General features: G+C 39.0%; 1 long non-coding RNA gene across 1 annotated transcript in view; it reads right to left on the bottom strand.

Annotated features, from left to right (window-relative positions):
* LOC141106438 (uncharacterized) overlaps window positions 1-20786 on the bottom strand; it is a 56175-nt gene extending 35389 nt beyond the window's left edge. Inside the window, exon 1 of the long non-coding RNA XR_012235715.1 lies at window positions 20572-20786. This is a non-coding gene — a long non-coding RNA (uncharacterized lncRNA). The remainder of the gene's footprint in view (window positions 1-20571) is intronic.
* Between the last annotated feature and the right edge of the window lie 1588 nt (window positions 20787-22374).

Raw genomic sequence — 22374 nt, 5'->3', positions numbered from 1 at the left:
TCTCTAAGGTGCTGTCTCTATACTCCCAACCTTTAGCCTCGGTCTTAGTAAATGGCACTGCCTCTGAGCCCTTCGATATCTCCAATGGCACTCGGCAGGGCTGTCCCCTTTCTCCCCTCCTGTTTGTCATTGTTATAGAACACACTGGGTACCTTCGCTGCCATTGTGCTCTTGCTGGGTGTCCAGTGTGCTCCTATTCCTTTAAGGGGGCTTGGGCTGCCTTCAGGCTCACCTGCCCCAAATCTATCCATTCCATGCATGTGCTCCACTGTGGAGACACTTATAAATTTGTAGTGTTAGGACTGAAAGCAACACAGGGTGTCGTGACGAGGCCTTGCAGCTTTCACATGCGTTTGCAAATGTGTGCTAACTAAACCCCTGCTTTTAACAGACGGTTAGACAGGTAATTTGGTTCGTCAGCAGACTGGTTGGTGAGTTGAGCTATGGAATTGTTTTTGTCTTACATGTATATGCCCCTCCATGTGCTCCTTGCTGTGAAGGCCAGTTATAGGTGGGGGCAGTGGCCAGTTTTTTGTTACTGCTAGTATATATGGGCCGGGGACACACTGGGCACCTTTACTGCCATTGTGCTCTTGCTGGGTGGCCAGTGTGCTCCTGTTCCTTTAAGGGGGCTTTGGTTGTGTTGGAATTCAACATGAATACCAGATTTCTGGATTTTGTACATATGTTTCTTTACTCCCAAGAGAAGCCAGACACCCATGGTTTTTGAAAGAAGGAGAGTTTCACACTTCCGGGAGGACAGGATGCTGCCCCCCGAGGTTGGAATGTAGCCCGTTAAGCTTCTAACTGCGTATGACAATGCTGGCTCCGACCTGTCTATGAGAATTTTCTGATTAGCTGCTCTGCAAGCGAACTTCAAAGAGAACCTAACTGACAAGGATGATAAATGAGTTGGGATACAGGAGATCAAGGACCCAGATATCTGCAAAAGTTGACTCCGGTCGAATAATGGCAGTTCATGGACAAACACTGCCCCCAACGGCCAATTATGGCAAGACGGTCAGTGATATAACCTGTTGAGGAAATGCCCCAGAGATACTGTGATTCGTCCAAAAGCAAAGTTGGGCAGGCAATGGGAGGGGGTTTGGATGAGGTGTGTTTGTGAAAAAGGAATGTTTGCAAGCAGAGCTCCCTTTTTCAACACCTGGAGACCAGCCTATAGGATGTGTTAAGTATAAGCCTTGTATTGTGTTCTTATTGTAAGCTTTGTAACATTGCAATTTCTTGTAATACCTTTATGTTAGTTTTTTCCTAATTCTGCTGTTTTAGTACATTCCTATTTTATTGGGAAATAAATGTAACTTGTTTACTAAGCAGAGGTGTTTGTTATATCATTGTGCTTATCAGACTCTTACAGATTAGAAACTATAGGGATTAGACAAATTAATACATGTATGCAATAGTTATATAGGATATATTAGATTGTATAATATTGCACCCATTACATCATTTGGCACCCCAGAGAGCGTGTGAATTTTATTTTTACACAGGACCCACAAAAACCTAATGTATTTTTTGTCTTGAGTCCCTGTAAGCGTAAATCCTCAAATACACCCAGAACTGAAAATCATCTCTAGTGTGGACAAGACTGGCGCTGGCTCGTGAATTCTGAAACCACGTTTGGATGGTCATGAAGATTCTGTGAAATAGTTCATCAGGGAGATGGACGCGTATAACCTGGTGACATCTTTGGCTGATATATGTATATGTTTGTATCGTTAATGTGATTTAGGCCTGTAACCAGTCAACGGTGCTGGTGAGTGAGGGATTGATCATCCCTGGTTCTGATGTAGCCTGCAAATTGACAGGATAAACACCACATCTTTGCGGAAAAAGTGGGAGAAATATAGATTTTTGTTTTTATTTTTTAAATTTTCTAATTAATTTTATTTTTTTTTTTTCATTTTATTACTAGTTTATTTTATGTTTTTTACTTTTATTTTTCCCCACGTGAGTGTGAAATAGCTCTCTGTTCCAATAGAAGTTCAATGTGGCCTACAATCTAAAGGGTTTAAAAATCAATGGTAATATAGTAAGGCATTGACTAAGAGTGTGCCTTGTGTCTTGTAGGCTGTAGAACTGCAAGGAACAAATTTGTTTTTAAATGGCTTGGTATCTGTTTTTTTTTTGGTTGTGGGACTACAGGTAAAAAGATAGCTTTTAAACAGCTTTTATCTGTGTGTGTTTTGTATCTGTCTGTGTGTCTGTATGCATTGTAAGCAACTGTTGTAAAAACAGGTTAGACGAGCTTCAGGGTAGGCTAAGGTGCAAATTAGCATATCAATGGAAGCCACTGAAGACTTTGTTGACAAGTATGGCTGTGTTAGATTTGATTCTATACAAAAGAATGCGTTAACACACCAATACAATGATCTATTAAAACAATGCAATACTTATAATGATGCCATAGAGTATAAAAAGTTTTCCAAAAAAGGCGAGAAGCAAAAAATGGCCAATATTATATGCATGTTGTTGAAGATAAAAGACATTGCAGAACAAAAAGAATTAGATTGGTATAGTGAGAGGAAACAATTATTTGAACAGGTACAAAGTGTAACAGAGAATATACTGGCAATGGTTGCAAAAGCAGATGCAAATGTTGCTGATCACATTCAACAATTAGTGACTGAGAAATGCATATTGGAACAGAGATTAGATGAGTTGGAGAAAACATGCATGTTGAAGGAACAATATATTGCATCTTTAGGACAGAGAGAGGCTGAGAATTTGCGTGTTATCACACTGCTTAGGGAGGAATTACAGGGTGCACAGGCAGCCATAATGGAGTTATCCTCCAAACATGCAAAAGCCGAATGTGCAATGATGGAGGTACCCTCCGCACAGGCGCAGTGCTCAGCAAAGATAAAAGTGAAACAACATGCAGAAAAACCAGACGCTCTTATTGCTGCAAGTGGTGTTGCTATGACAGAAATCAATGTTGCAGATTTAACCCTTTCATGACTAAGCCTATTTTTGACATTTGGTGTTTACAAGTTAAAATCCATATTTTTTGCTAGAAAATTACTTTAAGCCCCCAAACATTATATATATATTTTTAGCAGAGAATTTAGAGAATAAAATGGCAATTGTTGCAATATTTTTTATCAATTGGTATTTGTGCAGCGGTGTTTTAAATGCAACTTTTTGGGAAAAAGACACTTTCATGAATTTAAAAAAAAATCAAACAGTAAAGTTAGCTCAATTTTTTTGTATAATGTGAAAGATGATGTTACGCCGAGTAAATAGATACCAAACATGTCACACTTTATAATTGCACGTACTCGTGGAATAGTGACAAACTATGGTATCTAAAAATCTCCATAGGCGACGCTTTAATTTTTTTTACAGTTACCAGGTTAGAGTTACAGAGGAGGTCTAGTACTGGAATTATTGCTCTCGCTCTGACGATCGTGGTGATACCTCACATTTGTGATTTGAACACCGTTTACATATGCGGGCGCGACTTCCGTATGCGTTTCCTTTGCTGCGCGAGCTCGCGGGGATGGAGTGCTTTAAAAAAAAAAAAAAATTCTTATTTATTTTCTTTATTTTTATATTTAGAAATTGACCCCCGATCCCTCCTTTGCACTTCACAGTATTCAGATCGCCGAAAACGGCGATTCTGAATACTGTATACTTTTTTAAAACCGGCGCCATTGGCAGCTGAATAAACGGAAGTGACATCATGACATCGCTTCCGTGTTTACAATCAGAAGGCTGGAACGAAGCTGCCCACGGCTTCTTTCCAGCCCGCCCCCAGCCACTGGAGGCAGGCAATTGGTCACCGGGCCTCCCGATCGATTGGTAGGGACATCCCCTCCCGCTCCTCCGGTATAACAGCCGAGCGGCTTTTAGCCACATCGGTTGTTATATATGGATAGCTGATCGCCCGCTCTAAAAAACGGTACTGGGATGATGCATGCAGCTGCGGGCATCATCCCGGTATAACATCCGAAAGCCGTGTACGCACCACTGAGCTGCGCTGTGGGCACTACACATCCAGTCCACAGCGCGGCTCCCATCCAATCTCTCCCTCTCTGTACTGATCGGTACAGAGAGGGGAGGAGGAACTGGCGTCATGACATGACGCCGGTTTGTTTACATGTGATCACTCCGTCATTTGACGGAGCGATCACATAGTAAACGGCCACAATCAGCGGCTGTTTACCGTGATCCGAGCAGTTTTCTAGAATCACGTCATATGACATGATCCCAGAGTTATCCAACCGCCCTGCAGCCATCATTTGGCTATGGGGCGGTTGGTAAGTGGTTAGTCACTGCTGTTTTTTTTTATTTTTTACAAAAAAAAAGACCAAAAATTTTGAAAAAAAAAATGTTTTTTACTTTTTTTCTGTCAGTAAATTTTGTAACTAAGTAACTTTTCGCCTTCACTGATGTGCGCTGTTGAGGCGGCACCGATGGGCACTGATAGGCTGAACTGGTGGGCATTGATAAGGTGGCACTTATGGGCACTGATGAGGTGGCACTGATGAGGAGGCACTAATATGCCGCACTTATGGGCACTGATATGTGGCACTGATGGGCATAAATAGGTGGCACTGGTGAGCACTGACAGGCGGCAGTGGCGGCCACTGATAGGTGGCACTGGTGGGCATGGATAGGCAGCATGGATAGGCGATACATATGGGCACTGATGAGCATTGATGGGTGGCACTGATGGGCGACACTGATGGGCATTGATGGACAGCAGTGACGGGCATTGATGAGCAGCACTGATAGGCGGCACTGATTGCCAGCACTGACTGGCATGGCTAATGGGCACTGATTGGTGGCACTTGTGGGCAGTGGTGGGCACTGATTGCTGCCACTGGTGAGCACTGTATGCTGGCATTGGTGGACAATGGTGGGCACTGTATTGTGACGCTTTTTTTCTTTATTGTAATCAGGGCACTGATGATCAGTGCCCTGATTACATTCCTACATGTCCCCTTGTGAGGAGATTCCGCTGATCGGCTCTCCTCGCCACACACTCTATCAGTGTGAGGCGAGGAGAGCCAATTACCGGCTTCCCCATGTTTACATGTGACCGGCTGTGATTGGACACAGCGGATCACATGGTTAAAGAGCCGCTCTTTACACAGATCGGGGTCACGCCGTGTCCTAGCAACACGGCGCAGCCACAATCGCGGCACCGCGTGCCCCCGCAGGCACGCGAGGGCGGTAGTTCTGGAATGCCGGCATATGACATCATCACAGAACAAGAGCTGCACCGCTCCACCATCATTTGATGGTGGGCGGGCAGCAAGCAGTTAATAGTGCAACAGAATGCAAAATAGTCACATGTAATAAGGTATTATCCATCCATGTATTAGGATATTATCCATCCCATACCTAGACATTAATTTTACCCCCTCAACCACCCAATTATTTGAATGTAATCACAGACCATTAATTCAATCCTTACCCAAAGATCTACTGTCCTTTTGATCCTTTGGCATGTCCAAAATGGGACAAATCGCAGCGGTTAAAATTTTCATACTAAGCTACTATATTTATTCTCTACTCTTCCTATTCCACTCCCTTCTAAGTTTTTTATTACTGTCCAAAAACAAACAAATCTATATATTTGGGAATCTAACTGCCTTAGGTGCTTCTCTCACCTCCTACATAGACCACTGAAAAGAGGTGGAGCCGTTCTCCCTCATATACACCTATATTACTTTGCCACCTACTCAACCAGATATATTTCTGGTGGAACCCAACCAGGGAAAAAATGTGGTTGCAGATGGAACCTCCATCATTTCACCCACTTACACCACTTAACTTTCTCCTCCTAAACTCAATACAATCTAAATACCAGACCTTGACCCACCATGTATATAAGGGCATCCCCTATAGCTTGGACCTCACTATTGTCTTTTAAATTTCCACTCCAGTACTCAGATCAATAGCCTTACCTCTGGAAATCATGATACCTAATCTGAATTTAACTCCCTGGACAAGAAGTAATGTCCTTACTCTACAGCACTACAGCAGCTCTTTAAAGACGAAAAGCTACTAATCTTTCATACTTTACTGGTTACCAGAGTTTTTAGAATGGCTGCCGTGGCTTTCAAGATGGATACTCTTAAAGAGGAATTACTTCTTGCGACCTCTGTGTTCCAAAGCATAAGGTGTTCAGGCATCTTCATGAATGTACAATTGTGAGTAGATGAATGGTGTATGTGTCTGCGTGTATGATTGATGGTAATCAGGTGTTTCTGAATGTTCTTGAGCCCTCCTCATGGCATCTCTCCTCCCCCTAATACCATCCTAGACAATAAGATCATAAAAATTATAATAGGCTCAGCCCAAAAGGTATGGCTTCTTTTACATTGGTAAAGAAATCTAATAAGTTACTTTTTAGTGAGTTTCAGGTAATATCACATTCAACCACTAGGCATGTCTGAGAGCAGAAAAATGTGTTCTGAACTATCTTTTAAATAAAATGTACTATTTACATCATGTGTATTTGTTTGTATTTTGGTGATAAGAATATTTATCTTTAAGTATTCTGGTAACTGGTCTAATATAAAATACACTCAGTATAATTTTGATTAATCACTATCACATAAAATGGTTCTATATATCTATATATATAGATAGATAGATAGATAGATAGATAGATAGATAGATAGATAGATAGATAGATAGATAGATAGATAGATAGATAGATAGATAGATAGATAGATAGATAGATAGATAGATAGACAGATAGATAGATAGATAGATAGATAGATAGATAGATAGATAGATAGATAGATAGATAGATAGATAGATAGATAGATAGATAGATAGATAGATAGATAGATAGATAGATAGATGTATATCTTATAAAGACTGGTCTATCTAGGAAATACAAATGTTATATATATATTAATCAATATCACATAAAATGATTATCTATATGGATAAATATATAATTCTGGTATATCCGATGAATATTTGTTTATCTAAAAACACATGCTATGTGTACATTTTTATACAGTTATAATCACGATTCATATGTCTTTCATAATACTGATTGGCATCTTAACCATTTATACTTATAATTTGTCCTAAATCACAACCTTTATATTTTTACCTTATAACTGAATTATCATTAGGTCAGTAGATACTAAAATTTGAATCGTGTCTGTAACCTGGAATATAATATATAATTTGAATGACTTATAATCACATGTATTTTAAACATAATACTGACTGCACCATTTGAAGTGAACTTTGGACAGACTCAATGGTTATTTAGAGATGGATTAGCTATCTACACAGCTCTTAAAATCTAACACAATAGGTTTTGCTAGACAAGGGTGATTTTTATGTGATAATAGTCTGTATAACCCTTTTTTTCTATAGCTGTGTTTGTCGCTTTTATTTACCCACCAAAGACAGGTAAATATCTTCTTGTTTTGTGAAACGGGACATTATTGTTCAGGCAAATCAGTTTCAACACAAGGTTTTTATAATCTAAAAAATGGTTGATCCATTGAAAACTTGGAAAACAAATGAATTAACAGAGACCTTTAGTCCATCTATCTTGTCTTGAGGCCTAACCGATTTTAACATCTCCGCCAGAAGATTATAAAATGTATTATTTCTTCATCATTACAAGTTGAAGGCATTATATGATATTTGTGAGCCAGGGGGCGGAGTGATGGGGAAACGGTATATTTTATATTATTGTTTGGTTCATATTATGGCTCACTAATGAAACCTAGGCCTCCAAATCCTGGTGAAGGAGCCATATAAGGATATAAGCATAGCTTTACCATATACCATACGAGTGTTATTGTTAACTGTCAAGTCCTCATATTGCCAAGGGAGTTGGCTGGGGGTAGGCTTTTCAAGTTCTATATTACCACAGCCAAATCCTATATGGGTTTAGTCTCACCCGGAGCGGCCACGAGGCAAGTGTCTGGCCCTGATTATCTGTGCCATGTTGCATAAGAGTAAACGGGACTCCATGGCGGAAAAAAGCACCTATAGTTAAGTATTCTTGATATTTTCTTTAGCAGCAAAATGCACCTTCATCTAAATAGACAAAAATCTATGCACAGACCCTGGGAGGTTGATTGCTTTTCTTTGGCTGAAAACTGACTTCTATTAAGATTCCTCATTGATGTTGCTGCTCAAGCTGGTCTTTCTATGTAACAGCTATCTGGATTGGCATTTCTTCAGCCTAGCTTTGGAGCCCTTAGCTGGACCATGCTAGACTGGACTTGGATCAGCCTTGAGTGTGACATTCAGGAACTGAGCTCTGTATTGCAGTGCTTTCCAGACATGACTATTGTTTTAGTATTTTTCAGGTCTAGAGCCATGGCACAGTCCCTTTCTCTGAACACTCACTGCCAGTTGGGCTGAAGTACTGGGAGCTACCTCAATGTCTGCCCCATTGGGCACCTTTTCAGATTTACCACAACCACTGGTTGTACTGCAGGCTGAGGGATTGAGTGCTGACTTCATACGTTATCCATATAGTGCTACACACATAAGCTCCATGCTCTACTTCTCACCATACAGCTTGGAGGAAGCCCCATCCTGCTGCTGTTCCTGGTCCTGAGAATGACATGGATTTCCAGCCTCTGGGCTGTCTCCGCTGTCTCTACTGTGACTTAGTCACTTTCATGTGCTGGAAACCCTCATCAGCACTATCTGCCTATATTTAAAGCTTGAGGCTTTGCTCCATATTGTTTGTAGTTGCATTACCATGCAACATTTCTTCACTAAGACGCACAGAGGACAGTCCTGCTGATGTCCTCCGAAATGCATTTGTCATTGCAACTCTGACATGTGTTTCTTTCCTTCCACTCTCCCCCGTGTTGCAGGTTCCATCCTATGGAGTGTGGTGCTGGCATCCTACAGAGCTGAATCCGCTGCGCATGCGCAGTGGAATAGGCAAGCCGGTGTCTGGCTAAGGCAGTCTTTGTGATCTCAGGCTGTCAGAGCTCCTCAGGGATCTTGCCTTCCATCTGGATCTTGCAGCTGCCATCCAGGACAGTGGATTAAGAACACTGACATGCTTATCTTACTTATAAAATGTGAGTGCATTGGGTGAAGTTTTCCATACTGGTCTAAATAAACTGTGTTACACTAGGGCGGATGTGTGCTTTGGCTGCCTTTGTGTTGTTTCAGATACTTTCCCACCACCTGGTGGAATAAGTAGAGAACTGCAGCGCCATACTGACTATTTACAGCTGGTAAAATAAGTATTGAACACATCACCATTTTTCTAGGTACATATTGACTTGAAATTTTCACCACATATCGTAACAACCCATGCAATCCATACATGCAAAGAAACCAAAACAAATAAGTTTGAGATCATTGTCTTGCTGAAATGTCCACCCTCATTTCATCTTTTATCAAGAATGTCTTGGTACATTTTTCCATTCATCCTTTCTTCAATGATATGAAGTTTACCAGTGCCATATATTGACAAACAGCCCCACACCATGATGTTCCCACCTCCAAACTTCATTGTTGGTATGGGGGTGTTTTTGAGGTGATGTGCAGTGCCATTTGACTTCCAAACATGGTGTGTATTATGGTATCCAAAGAGTTCCATTTTGGTCTCATCTCACCACACTATATTCTCCGAGTATTTCACAGACTTGTCTAAATGTTGTGCAGCAAATTTTAAACAAGCTTCAACATGCTTTTTCTTCAGCAATGTTGTCCTGCATGGTAAGTGTGCATACAGGCCATGACGGTTGAGTACATTACTTATTGTTTTATTTGAAACAATTGTACCTGTTAATTCCAGGTCTTTTTGAAGCTCTCCACAAGTGGTCCTTGGCTCTTGGACATCTCTTCTGATAATTCTTTTCACTCCTCTGTCAGAAATCTTGTGGGGAGCACCTGGTCGTGGCCGATTTATGGTGAAATGTTGTTCTTTTCACTTCCAGATTATGGCCCCAACAGTGCTCACTGGAACTTTCAGAAGTTTAGAAATCCTTCTGGAACCAATGCCATCAGTATGTTTTGCAACAATAAGGTTGCAAAGGTCTTGAGAGAGCTCTTTGCTTTTACTCATCTTGAGATGTTTCTTGTGTGACACCTTGGTAATGAGACACCTTTTTATAGGCCATCAGTTGAGACTGAACCAGATGATATTAATTTGTACTGATTATGTTAATCGGGAACACGGATCTCTGTCTTCCCACAGTACTGGCACCTCCCCCAGGGACACATTACACCATTTGATCACCCCTGATGTTAACCCCTTCCCTGTCAGTGTCATTAGTACAGTGACAGTGCATATTTTTAGCACTGATCACTGTATTAGTGCCACTGGTCCCCAAAAAAGTGTCAAAAGTGTCACTTAGTGTCCGATTTGTCCGCCGCAATGTCGCAGTCCCATTATAAGTCTCTGATCGCCGTTATTACTAGTAAAAAAATGAAATAAATAAAAATTGCATAAAAATATCCCATAGTTTGTAGACGCTATAACTTTTGTGCAAACCATTCAATATACACTTATTTGAATTTTGATTCCAACAACATGTAGCAGAATACAGATTGGTCTAAATTGATGAAGAAATTCGATTTGTATACATTTTTTTATTGGATATATTTTATAGCGGAATGTAAAAAATATTGTTTTTTTTTCAAACTTTTCGGTCTTTTTTTGTTTATAGCGCAAAAAATAAAAACTGCAGAGGTGATCAAATACCAGCAAAAGAAAGCTCTATTTGTGGGAAAAAAAAGGACTTACATTTTATTTGAGTAAAATGTTGCACGACTGCACAATTGTCAGTAATGCAGTGCCGTATCGCAAAAAAGTGCCTGGTCACGAAGGGGGGTAAACCTTCCGGGGCAGAAGCAGTTAAATACTACCAAAACAAAGCTCTATCTGTCTCCAATAAGAGTTATTGTCATTCAAGGGATGGCAATGCTGAAAACTGAAAAATGACCTGGTCATGAAGAGGGTGTATAATGATTCAAGTGGTTAAAGAATTACTGTCACAACCAATTAACATCACATAGGGGATTTCTGGTCCACTGTGTGATAAAAAGGAAAATTTTGTGAAAAAAGGTGTAAAAAATAAAGCATTTAACCCTTTTGCTGCCAGGTCCATACGTCGTGTGGACCTGACAGCAGGGAGATTTCACACACAATCCTATCCACATGACCCCTGATGACATCAGACACTGCTGAAGAAACGCGTTGGGTCCCGTGATATGTGCTACGTCACTTCCGTCATCAGTTGTAACGCAAGTGGAACGCAGACAGCGTCCCTGCCATTTTCTGTGGGCATGATTTTCATCTCTGTTGTGTAAGTGCAATCTGTAGTTTTAATAAACATGCTTTTTAATGTTACTACACTATGATGAGCTTCTGTTTTCTTCTTTTTGGTTGACATACAATATCCATTCAGGGAACATATTTGCCTTGAGCTGCTGTCTCTGGATCCTTGGCTGTTTGCTGTTTTTGACTACCTGTCATGGGTGTCAATACCATCTGGTGAGTAGAATACTTACCTAGTAGCTGGTGAAAGGAGACGCACTTTTCTTTGGAGACACCATTGTATTTTCATTGTCACGTTTGATGAACTAACAAATATATTGGCACTTGGTTGTGGATTATTGACTTTATTTATTCATTTACTTACCTGTTTGTGTATGTTACTTTTGAAACATATAATTTTTGTAAACACATTTTTTTATTGTTTAGCGCGGTATACTATAACTTCTGTGCAAACCAATCAATATATGCTTATTGTGATTTTTTTTACCAAAAATATGTAGCAGAAGACATATTGGTCTAAATTGATGAAGAAATTTGATTTTTAACATTTATTTATTGGATGTGTTTTATAGCAGAAAGTAAAAGATATTGTTTTTTTTTTTTTCTAAATTGTCAGTCTTTTTTTGTTTATAGTGTAAAAAATAAAAGCCGCAGAGGTGATCAAATACCACCAAAAGAGAGCTTTGTATGACAGCGCAATTGCCAGGCAAAATATTGCAGTGCCGTATCGCAAAAAATGGCCTGGTCATGAAGGGGGGTAAACCTTCCGGGGCTGAAGTGGTTAAAGAAATTGGCGGCATTGCTATTTTATTCTTCAAGCTCTCTGCCTTAAGAATCTATATACTGTTTTTGCAGATTTAAGTAAAAACAAAGACATTTTTTAAATGGGAACACCATTTCAGTATCAACTTAATAAAGGAGCAGTTTGGGGAGGATATTTCTAACTTCATATTGTATCTATGCCATAGAAAGTAAATAGGAAATCTTCCCAAAGAGATACAAAGGGAGAAAAACTTACAAGACTGATACAAGACTTTGTTTATTTGATCAAAATTAGATTATTTGTGCATTACAATAAATTAAACAAAATTTTCACAATGTCAAATTTACTGAAGTCTGTTTCTAATTTATTGACCTCACTTTAACAAATAATTAAACAAAAATGTTGTAATGTAGATTTACTGGAAACTGTTATGATAGGTCCTTACGGTAACTCTGGAAACTTTGAACTTTTTCGAACCAGTAACTGCTGAAAAATCTTGGAGTCCAAGTTTGGTTTTTACTTAGTTTGCAGATTACAAGTCAGATAAGATAATAGTTGCAGGTCAGTCATCATACTAGTATGTATATAGTAGATGTGACAGATCTGTAGCTTTGTTGTCTCCTCTATTCCTAAAGATCAGCAGGCAGGCTGGTACATGTAGTTCCATGGCTTTAACTTGTAAGGTTCTGCTGTTACCTGTTATCCCATAAAACTTGTGTTCAAGACTGATTGAGTACCTGTTGTTGATTCAATTTGCTGCACACTCAGCCTAGCCAGACCATCTTTCCTTTAATTTAAAGGATAAGTTCACCTTTCCAGAAATAAATAAATAAATAAATGCACAAATTTTTGCCGAAAAAAATGTGCATTTATTATTTTTTTTCTGCAGGAGCCTGGAAAGCATTGCACCTGTGATTAGTGGATCAGGGTGCAATGTCAGGCTTCTGCAGACAAGCCCTGCGGGCCTTGTGAATGAACTACGGGATCGCTCATCAGCACCCCCACAGTTCATTCAGAACTACAAGATACGATGGATGACGGAACTTGTAGTACATTCATCCATGGGAAAGTGTGATGGAATGATGTGGCTGTGTGGGCGGAGCCCCGCACAGCCCTACTCTTTTCAAAAAGTGACAGTGCACTTTTTTCTTTTTTCAGTTTTTTCTTACTACCTAAATAGCTTTTTATGTTTGACTCAGAGAGGAAGAAATGCGATTGGAAAAAGGAACTGTTTGCATATTAAATATTACTGAGAGCACTAAAGTTTCTTATCCTTTTAAACAGTTTTTAAGTATCCTAGAGAGGAAGAAAATGCCACTGGAGAAAGAAACTGTCTACTGCACTTAAAATAGCACTGAGAGCATTATAAAGCTTTTCTTTTTTTCTCTCTCTCTTCACCTGTATAGTGCTTACAGGCTCTAGAAAGGAAGAAATGAAGGCTTGTTGTTAAAAATTGACATTGGCTGTTAAATCGCAGAGAATTGTTGACAATTGCCATCACGTGCTAATCAATGCTGAAAAGTGCTGTTGCTGCTATCTTCAGGCACTCATTTCTACTGGCTGAAGATTATCTTGCCTGCTGATAGTTCCTGCTGTTTTCCGATAACTGCCACTGTTTGTTACCATTTGTGGATAGTCGCCTAATGCTGCATACACACGGTCGGAACTTCCGTCAAAAAAAGTGTGATTGGAGCTTTTGGTCGGATATTCCAAATGTGTGTATGCTGCATCCAACTTTTTCTGTCTGAATTTCCGCCAGCAAAAGATTGAGAGCTGGTTCTCTATTTTTTCCGACGGAAAAAGTTCTTGACAGAAATTCTGTTCATCTATATGCAATTTCGACCCCGCAGAAAAAACACGCATGCTCGGAAACAATTCGACGCATGCTTGGAAGCATTAAACTTCATTTTCTCGGCTCGTCATAGTGTTGTACGTCACCGCGTTCTTGATGCTCAAAAGTTCAGAGAACTTTTGTGTGACCGTGTGTATGCAAGCCAAGCTTGAGCAGAATTCCGTCGGAAAAACCATCCAAGATTTTTCCAACAGAAATTCCACTCGTGTGTACGGGGCATAAGGCTCCAAAGCGACTGAGTCTCTTCTTATACATTATTATCTGCAGACATCTATTATTACTTTTGTCTGCCGGTAGTTCCTGCTGTTTTTTGATAATTGCTACTGTTATGTCGCGTACACACGACCGGTCTTTTCGTCAGAATAGACTCCGATGGTTTTTCCGACGGAGTTCTGATGGAGTTCCGCTGAAACGGACTTGCCTACACATGATCACACCAAAGTCTGATCGTTTAGAATGCGATGACGTACGACGGGACTAGAAGGCAGAAATTCAATAGCAAGTAGCCAATAGCTGCCCTTGCATCATTTTTGGTCCGTCGGAATCGCATACAGACGAGCGGTTTTCCTGATAGGTACTGATTCCGTTGGAAAGATTTGAAAATGTTTTTTTTTTTTAACATTACAAGAAGTTTTTTGAAATGAAAAATCAGTACAAATCAGTAACAACAATTGTAACAAGTATCCATACAAGGTAGACTGAATAATTCTCAAGATATGTATATTTAACTTAGACATATTCTAACAAAGAGGTGTTTATATGCTATAGCTGGTATGACAATCAGAATGTTTTATAATGAAAACTATCACACTATTTCTTTCTTGACTCAATGTGTTTAGCCTAGGAAACAACATATGAAATTAGTAAGTGATGAACCCTGACTTGTCTGTCATTCTTGTGGAAAAAAGATATAAAGGGAGAAAGAAATGAAAAGAAGAATGGGGATCAGCCACACCGTTCAGCACCATCATGGCATACCAGGAGGACCTATCATCGCTTGCAGACCTCCCAGCCAAGACCCAAACCTACTATTTGTTGACTGTGATGTCTGCAAAGGTCCTAGAATATTTAAAAACAGTCCAGGGTTGCCATGTCACATGAAACCTCTTAACCTGTTCACTGGATTGAGCTAGGGTGTCCTCCATTTCATAGATTTCTGCGCCTCTGTGAAGCCACTCTGCCACAGTTGGAACCCGGGGGGAGTTCCAATGAATTGGAATAAGAGATTTCGCTGCATTTAGGAGGTGTTTTGTAAGAGAGTTTTTGTATTTCTTTAGGGGCCATTTTGATATGTGTAACAGGCAACATGCAGCGTCAAGTGGTAATGAGGTCCCTGTGATTAGAATGATCAGATCTATCACTTTGTCCCAAAATGGAGTGATTATGGGGCATTGCCACCAGATGTGAAATAAAGAACCCATATCTCCCATGCACCTCCAGCATCGATCAGTTACTTGTGGATTCCATTTGTGTAGTTTCGCTGGTGTGAGATACCAATGTGTCAACAATTTGTAAGCGGTCTCTTGCACTTTAGTACTTATGGAACATTTATGTGATAAAATATATGCGTTCTGCCATTGTTTGGGTGTTACCTGTAGTGCCTCTGACCACTGCCTCCTGAGTCTGTCATCCATCTGCTTTTTTCCCCTCTGTAGCCAGGTGTAGATGATTGAAGTTGTTTTGCCCACTAGCTCACCCGTGTGAAACACCGACTCAAATTCTGTCAAGGGTCTGGAAAAGTTGCCTAATTGTTCATTACTGTGAAGATAGCTACAAATTTGTAAATACACCCAGAAAGGTAAGTCAGGCAGGTTATTGTCTTTTTTAAGAGTGACAAGATCTTTAATTTTGGATTGATGATAGCAATCTCTTGCCAAAAGTGGTTTGTTGTGGGAAGGTGACCTAAGTTGCCCCCACGAGTAATTTAAACAAATTCAAAATGTATGTTGATATTCAAAAATACCTCAGAAAACTCAACATTAAAAAAGATATGTTATCAAAGCCCCCCATCATACACACCATGGAGACTGAAACCACAGGGGGAGTTATCTACAGCAGTCTGAGAAATAAATCATTGTTTAACCCACCTGTTCCAAACAATGAACACATTGAAGTGTTCAATAGAATGGTGACACAAGAGCTGGAAAAACTAAAATACAACAAAAAAAGTATGAATCTCAAACCATCCAAATGGGAATAAAACAACTAGAACAAAATAAGGAAATTGCAGTGAGACCAGCCAATAAAGGAGGAGCAATTGTCATATTGTCAAAACAATATTACAACAGGGAATTATTAGAACAACTGAGTGACACTAATACGTATATTAAACTTAAAGGGAACCAAACAAGGGAATATAAATGGGAGCTATCAGATCTAATCTTGAAAGGAGTTGGAAAGAAAGTCTTAACCAAAAAAGAATCAAAATACCTAATACCGGACACCTGTAGAGTACCCATCATTTACACGGTGCCTAAAATACACAAAAATGTAGAACAGCCGCCAGGGAGACCCATCATAAATGGCATACAGTCAATTAACGCCAGATTGGGAGAATATGTTGATAAATTTTTGCAACCCTTAGTACCTCAAACCAGAGCATACCTCAGAGATATGAAACATTTGATACAAATATTGATTTGATTGTAGCCGTATTAAAGGGAATTTCAGAACTATCCAGGAAAGGAAAACGTTTGAACTAAGAATGATACTTCTTTTTGACACGAAGAATAATGGCCTGAATTTAGATATTGGTTTCCTTACACATTATGCTAAAGTTTTACGACCGCTCTGTGATTAGTATCCCCCCTGCATCCCCCCCTAGCTCTCCCTCTGTCTTATCTCACTAACTCTGCTGCTATCTTTATTACCATTGATTTGTATGTGTTTGGTTTTCTCTTTTTTTTTTTCTTCTTCTTCTTTAACATTCTGCTTAAAAATTTGTGAATCAGTACTGCTTGGACCTTGAAGAAGGGGACATACCCCGAAAGCTTGTCCTGAAAAATTGTATGTTAGTGCAAATAAAAAAGTATCACGGACAGTACTCAATACAAATATTGGAAACTCTGGTTTTAAAACCAGGAGAGAAATACATTATTGCAACAGCTGATGTAGCTTCCCTGTATACAGTAATTGATCACAGTGACGCGATAGAGGCTTCCAAATGGGCTATGGATAAATTTAGTAACCTTATCTCAAAACTAAAAAGATTAATTTTAAGAAGTCTAGCCTTTGGAATCCAACACAATTACTTTTGGTACAATGAAAAATATTACAGACAATTAACTGGTATTGGAATGGGAGCCAAATATGCCCCAAGTGTAGCCAATGTTTTCATGGCCAAATGGGAGGAAGAAGACATTTTCTCAGATGTTCCAGAGAGTATGGTACTATACAAAAGATTTATTGATGAGTGTTTAGTAATATGGAAAGGGGATGAACCAAGCCTAGTCCAGTTCTTCAACCGAATAAACATTAATCAAAAAAATATTAAACTTCAATATGAGATAAGTGATAAAGCAGTCCACTTTCTGGATCTAGAAATACAGCTCACCAACAATTCCATCAGTACCAAAACGTTCTTCAAACCAGTTGAAAGGAATACCTACATACCTACTGACAGCTGCCATTATCAACCTTGCTTAATTAATATCCCTAAAGGACAATTTATACGTCTCAGAAGAAACTGTTCTAATAATAATATATAAAACAGTGTAGCGCTGGACTAATAAGAATACGCATATATTAGTGTATGCGAGTGAACCAGGACCTATAAATGTGTAAGTAAATGCGAAAGAAACCATATACCACTTAATCTAGAACAATCCAGTGTCTATATACGTGTATTGTGACACTAAAAATTAATCAAGTGCGCCTACGTATATCAAAAAACGAAAATTGATATAAAAGTATACAAAAAAGGTGAACTTAAAATAAATTATGTGGACCAATGTGGCAGCAAAAATTGAAATTACATCAACATGTGATAAGGAACTTTGTTCACTTATGTATTGTTAGTTGATCCTTATGCTTAATGATCACAATGAAAGTGAAAAATTAAAATAAATAAATTAAGACAGTCCCAATAAGTTATGAACAAAAGTCCCAAAACGTGGTGACACTCCAACACAAATTCTGGTTCAATATTCCACCGCAGCTGTTGCCCACCACCAAGGGATTAAAGTTGGAGGCTTACCGGACAGCCTGCGACCACCCTTATTCAGGGGGGTCAAAACAGGCTCAGTAGGGATGTGTGAATCCAGATGGTGTCCTCGCCAATGATTTTCAGGTGTTCTCCAAGTATTCCTATGGCAAGCCAAGAGGGGCTTTCGTTATGATGTCACACATCTGCACTGCACCTCAAGACTGTTTGTCATCACTAAGTCAGTTACAGCTTCATGTTTGCTGGCCCCCTTCGGATACAACCACTTATGGGCGGGTGTATACGTTATAGCCCATGTATGTCTTTTTTCAACATGGCTGAAGTACCAATCATCATTTGGAATATGAGAGGGCTGGACTCACAAGTAATTCAAATTTCTTTTGTTTGTAACAAGTAGTATGGTTAAAAAAGTTCATATATATAATCCATGCAGAACAAATATTGTTAACCAGGTGAGGAAAACAGAGTTCAGCTGAAAATGCTGTTTATTTCATCCAAGAGGGTACACCGTAGTGACTTCTGTGCGATTTTTTTCATAAGGTGACTTGAAGTCCTCTCCCCCCTCTGCTACCCCACTCACCAGAAATAATCACCCCTACAGGGGTACCAAGCGACAAAGTGGGTGCCTCAGGGCGAATGATGTTCACTTCAAAAGTGCTTCCATTCCTCTGCTCTGTGCGATCCTTATGGCTGTTCCGGGTAAAATGTGTACTCTGACATGACCTTGCTACTCCAGCAGTGTACCACCTTAAGCTTTTCTTGCTTTCCCCTCAGAAACGTCACTAAGTGCAAAATACAGGAAGACGGCAACTTTCATCCTCTCCCGGAGCTCCGGAACATTCCTCTATATATGCGTATTCTTATTAGTCCAGCGCTACACTGTTTTATATATTGTTTAGTTTGTGTGCCCTTGTATTGGGGTTATTGTGTTTTAGCTGCAGGACTCACTTCACGTCTTTTTCACTTTTTAAATTGAACACCGAGCGCAATTTCTTTCCCCTTCCTTTTCCTTGTTCTAATAATAAGGAATTTTTAACACAAGCACAATGGATGGGGAAGAAGTTTGAAGACAAAGGATATAGTAAAGAATTTATTTGGGAAAAAATTGAAGAAGTTAACCAAACTCCAAGAGATGTACTCATTCATGATAAAATTAAAGATAATAAAACAATTAATAATGATATACCCCTGATAATGAACTTCAGTGCACAACATAAAAAAATGGAAAAAATTATTAATAAATACTGGCCTCTTCTTAAAACAGATAACACTCTTGGCAACATTCTACCTGACAAACCACGCTTCATTTATAGGCGAGTACCAACGCTAAGAGATCTGATAGCAAAAAATGTACCAGAACCACCCAAACGTGTAACAGAATTATCTTTTTTCAGGGGAAAGGGTTCTTTTCTTGCAAGAGGTGCTATGCCTGCAAAAACACCCAACAAAATGGGCAAAAATGTAATAAATTTACATCTACTAGCACCAAAAAAGAATATGACATTAAGGACTTTATGTCATGTAGGACTGAAGGTGTAGTCTATGTCCTACAATGCTCGTGTTCACTGCAATATATAGGCAGAACGAAAAGACCTGTGTGAAAAAGAATAAGGGAACATATTCAAAACATAAAAAAAGCTTTTCCGAAGCATAGTGTGTCCAAACACTTTGCTACGCACCATAATAGTGACCCCACAGAGCTAAAGTTTTGGGCAATTCAGAGATACAAACCCCATTGGAGGGGCTCAAATAAGATCAGAGAACTGAGCAAAACCGAATCAAAATGGATATATGAGATGGGTACCCTTGCGCCAAAAGGCCTCAATATTGGATTCGATATCAATTGTTTCATAACAGATTACTGAGCACGTCACAATGGGATTTATTATTTTTAATTGGGTTATATAAATAAATTATTTTTTTAAATGTTTTAATATTTTAGAAATATATGTTTTACATTTTTTAATTTTTTCTAATTTTTGTCTTACCTATACATATATTTCAATGTAACATATTTTTAACTTTTTAATAATATATAATTATGAATTGGTTTTCTCCCGGAATTAATCATATAGTACTGGTACATGTATTTATAATGTGATTTATTTATGCTCTAGATAAAGTTTTTATATTCTGTAGAAATATCACCAGATTAATTCATAAATGAAAGACATAGAGTGATATTATTACATTGATTGTAATCTATACCATTGAGTAAGGAGCAACACTATGAGTGAAAACATCAGCCTTCGGCATTTGGAGAAATCAACCACATTGTAAACTTAGAAGTATGCAATACTACCCTGCACCACTTGAGGGAGTCCATCATTATATGAACATAGGCTCTCATTATGTTATTTTTCTTATGTTTAATTGTATCATATAACTTGTAATTGTATCTTGTTATTATAAATTGTTTTAGGATGTAATGATTAAATATAGGTTTTAATACAAATATACACATGCAATCAGAAGCAGCAAGCAGTGTGATGATCCGATGATCATAGCGCCGTCACTATGGTTACCTGAATGCTTTTATACGGAGACGCTGGCATCTCAGGCTTTATCCTTGAGAAAGTCATGTGTCAGTGACGCATTGCGTGGGAGGAGCCTAGGACGTGGCTGTGTTGTATTACATTGTATCAAGCAGCAGCGGCTTGTCTGACAAGCCTCGTCCGTAGCGGCAACTGAGATCTGCTTATCTGCATGCCTTAACACAATCGGGCGCACGTGAGTTTATCACTGTGCTGTTTTTGCTTGTGGACTTTGTTTGGTTACATTGCGCAATGATTCTGTTTCTTTGTTTCTCTTTCATAATCATCTGGCACTGAGAATTTATCATTTGCAGCTGTGGTGGAAACTTCCATTATTGTGAATATATAAACATTGCAGGAATTTAAATTGAGGAATGAACAGCTGTGTTAGCCATCAATCCCATCTCATGAACTAAATTATCCATGTTTATGTGCATCTAATCGGCACTCTATACATATATCACCGACACTCACTAATCGTTATTTATTGATTTATTTATTTATGCATTTTATTATCATTATGGAGTTATAGTGTATGTCACAGGGATTTTTTTCTATTAAGTAATTTCTATTAAGTATTTAGGAATTTGTACACGCACTCACATGCTACTAACACTTATCTTGGAGAGTTTGCACATATTTCTTTTTTTGCACAAGTTCTGTGTGCATTCTTTTTCAGCATATTTGCACACATTTCTATATATTTATTGATTTTTATTCTTGTGGTATTTTGTTTGGAGTAATTTGCACTATCTTAGCAATTTTTAGTGGATTTGCACATTTTTTAGTTTATACTCGCAGTGTATCTGCACACAATTTTTTTTTTCTTATAATTAATTCATATCAGTATGTTCACATACATCTTATCACATTTTAGTATGATTTCATTGATTCACATTGATTGAACGGTGCATTAGAGCGCATCAATTTTATCTTTATACATCTTTAAATTATATGGGATTCCGATCTCTGTTTGATTGACAGCAGCTTAATTTTATCGTTCAATCCAAATATTCGCTTAGGTATATTTATATTTGTATTTCTCTTCTTTTCACTCATTCAGTTTAGTCATATACATTACTGTGTGTCCATTACAGCGCTTGGTTGTTTTTTATCTAATTTAATCCCTAAAGTTGGGTAGTCCCAACCCCCCATGATCCTTTATTCTAAGTAGAGTTTCATACTTAATTCTTGATTTTTTGTGAGCCCAGATAAACCTCATGAGCATTGCGCACAGATTATTAAACATGCTACGGGGTAGCTTGACTGGTAAGGTGCGCAATAAATAAAGGATCCTGGGGAGAACGGTCATTTTGATAATGGCCACACATCCAAACCACGAAAAGAAACCGGTGTGCCATTTGTCTAGGTCTTTCTCGATGTTTTTAAGTAGTGGAGGGAAGTTTTGGTCATAAATTGAGTGGATCTGTGGTGTCAATTTAATGCCTAAGTATTTCAAGGACTTAGAGTCCCACTTGAAGGGGGAGTTCTCCATAGTGCTTTTCAGGGAATGGTCCAGCAAAGTCACATTCATAGCCTCCAACTTAGAGTAATTTATCTTTAAGTTAGATACATATCCGTAATGTGCGAACGCTTTAATTAAAGCGGGATTCCGGCCAGGATAATTTTTTTTAAAAGTCAGCAGCTACAAACACTGTAGCTGTTGACTTTAAATAAGTAGACTTACCTGTCCTGGGTGCCCGCGATGTTGGCTGCCCGAGGCCGACCCGTCCCTCGGCTCTCGGGACCTGGCACCGCCATCCTAAGTAAGGGAAACAGGCAGCGGAGCCTTGC

Source organism: Aquarana catesbeiana, linkage group LG08, assembly GCF_042186555.1.
Source record: "Aquarana catesbeiana isolate 2022-GZ linkage group LG08, ASM4218655v1, whole genome shotgun sequence".
Classification (NCBI taxonomy): Eukaryota; Metazoa; Chordata; class Amphibia; order Anura; family Ranidae; genus Aquarana; species Aquarana catesbeiana.
This window is presented reverse-complemented; position numbering and strand designations above follow the sequence as displayed.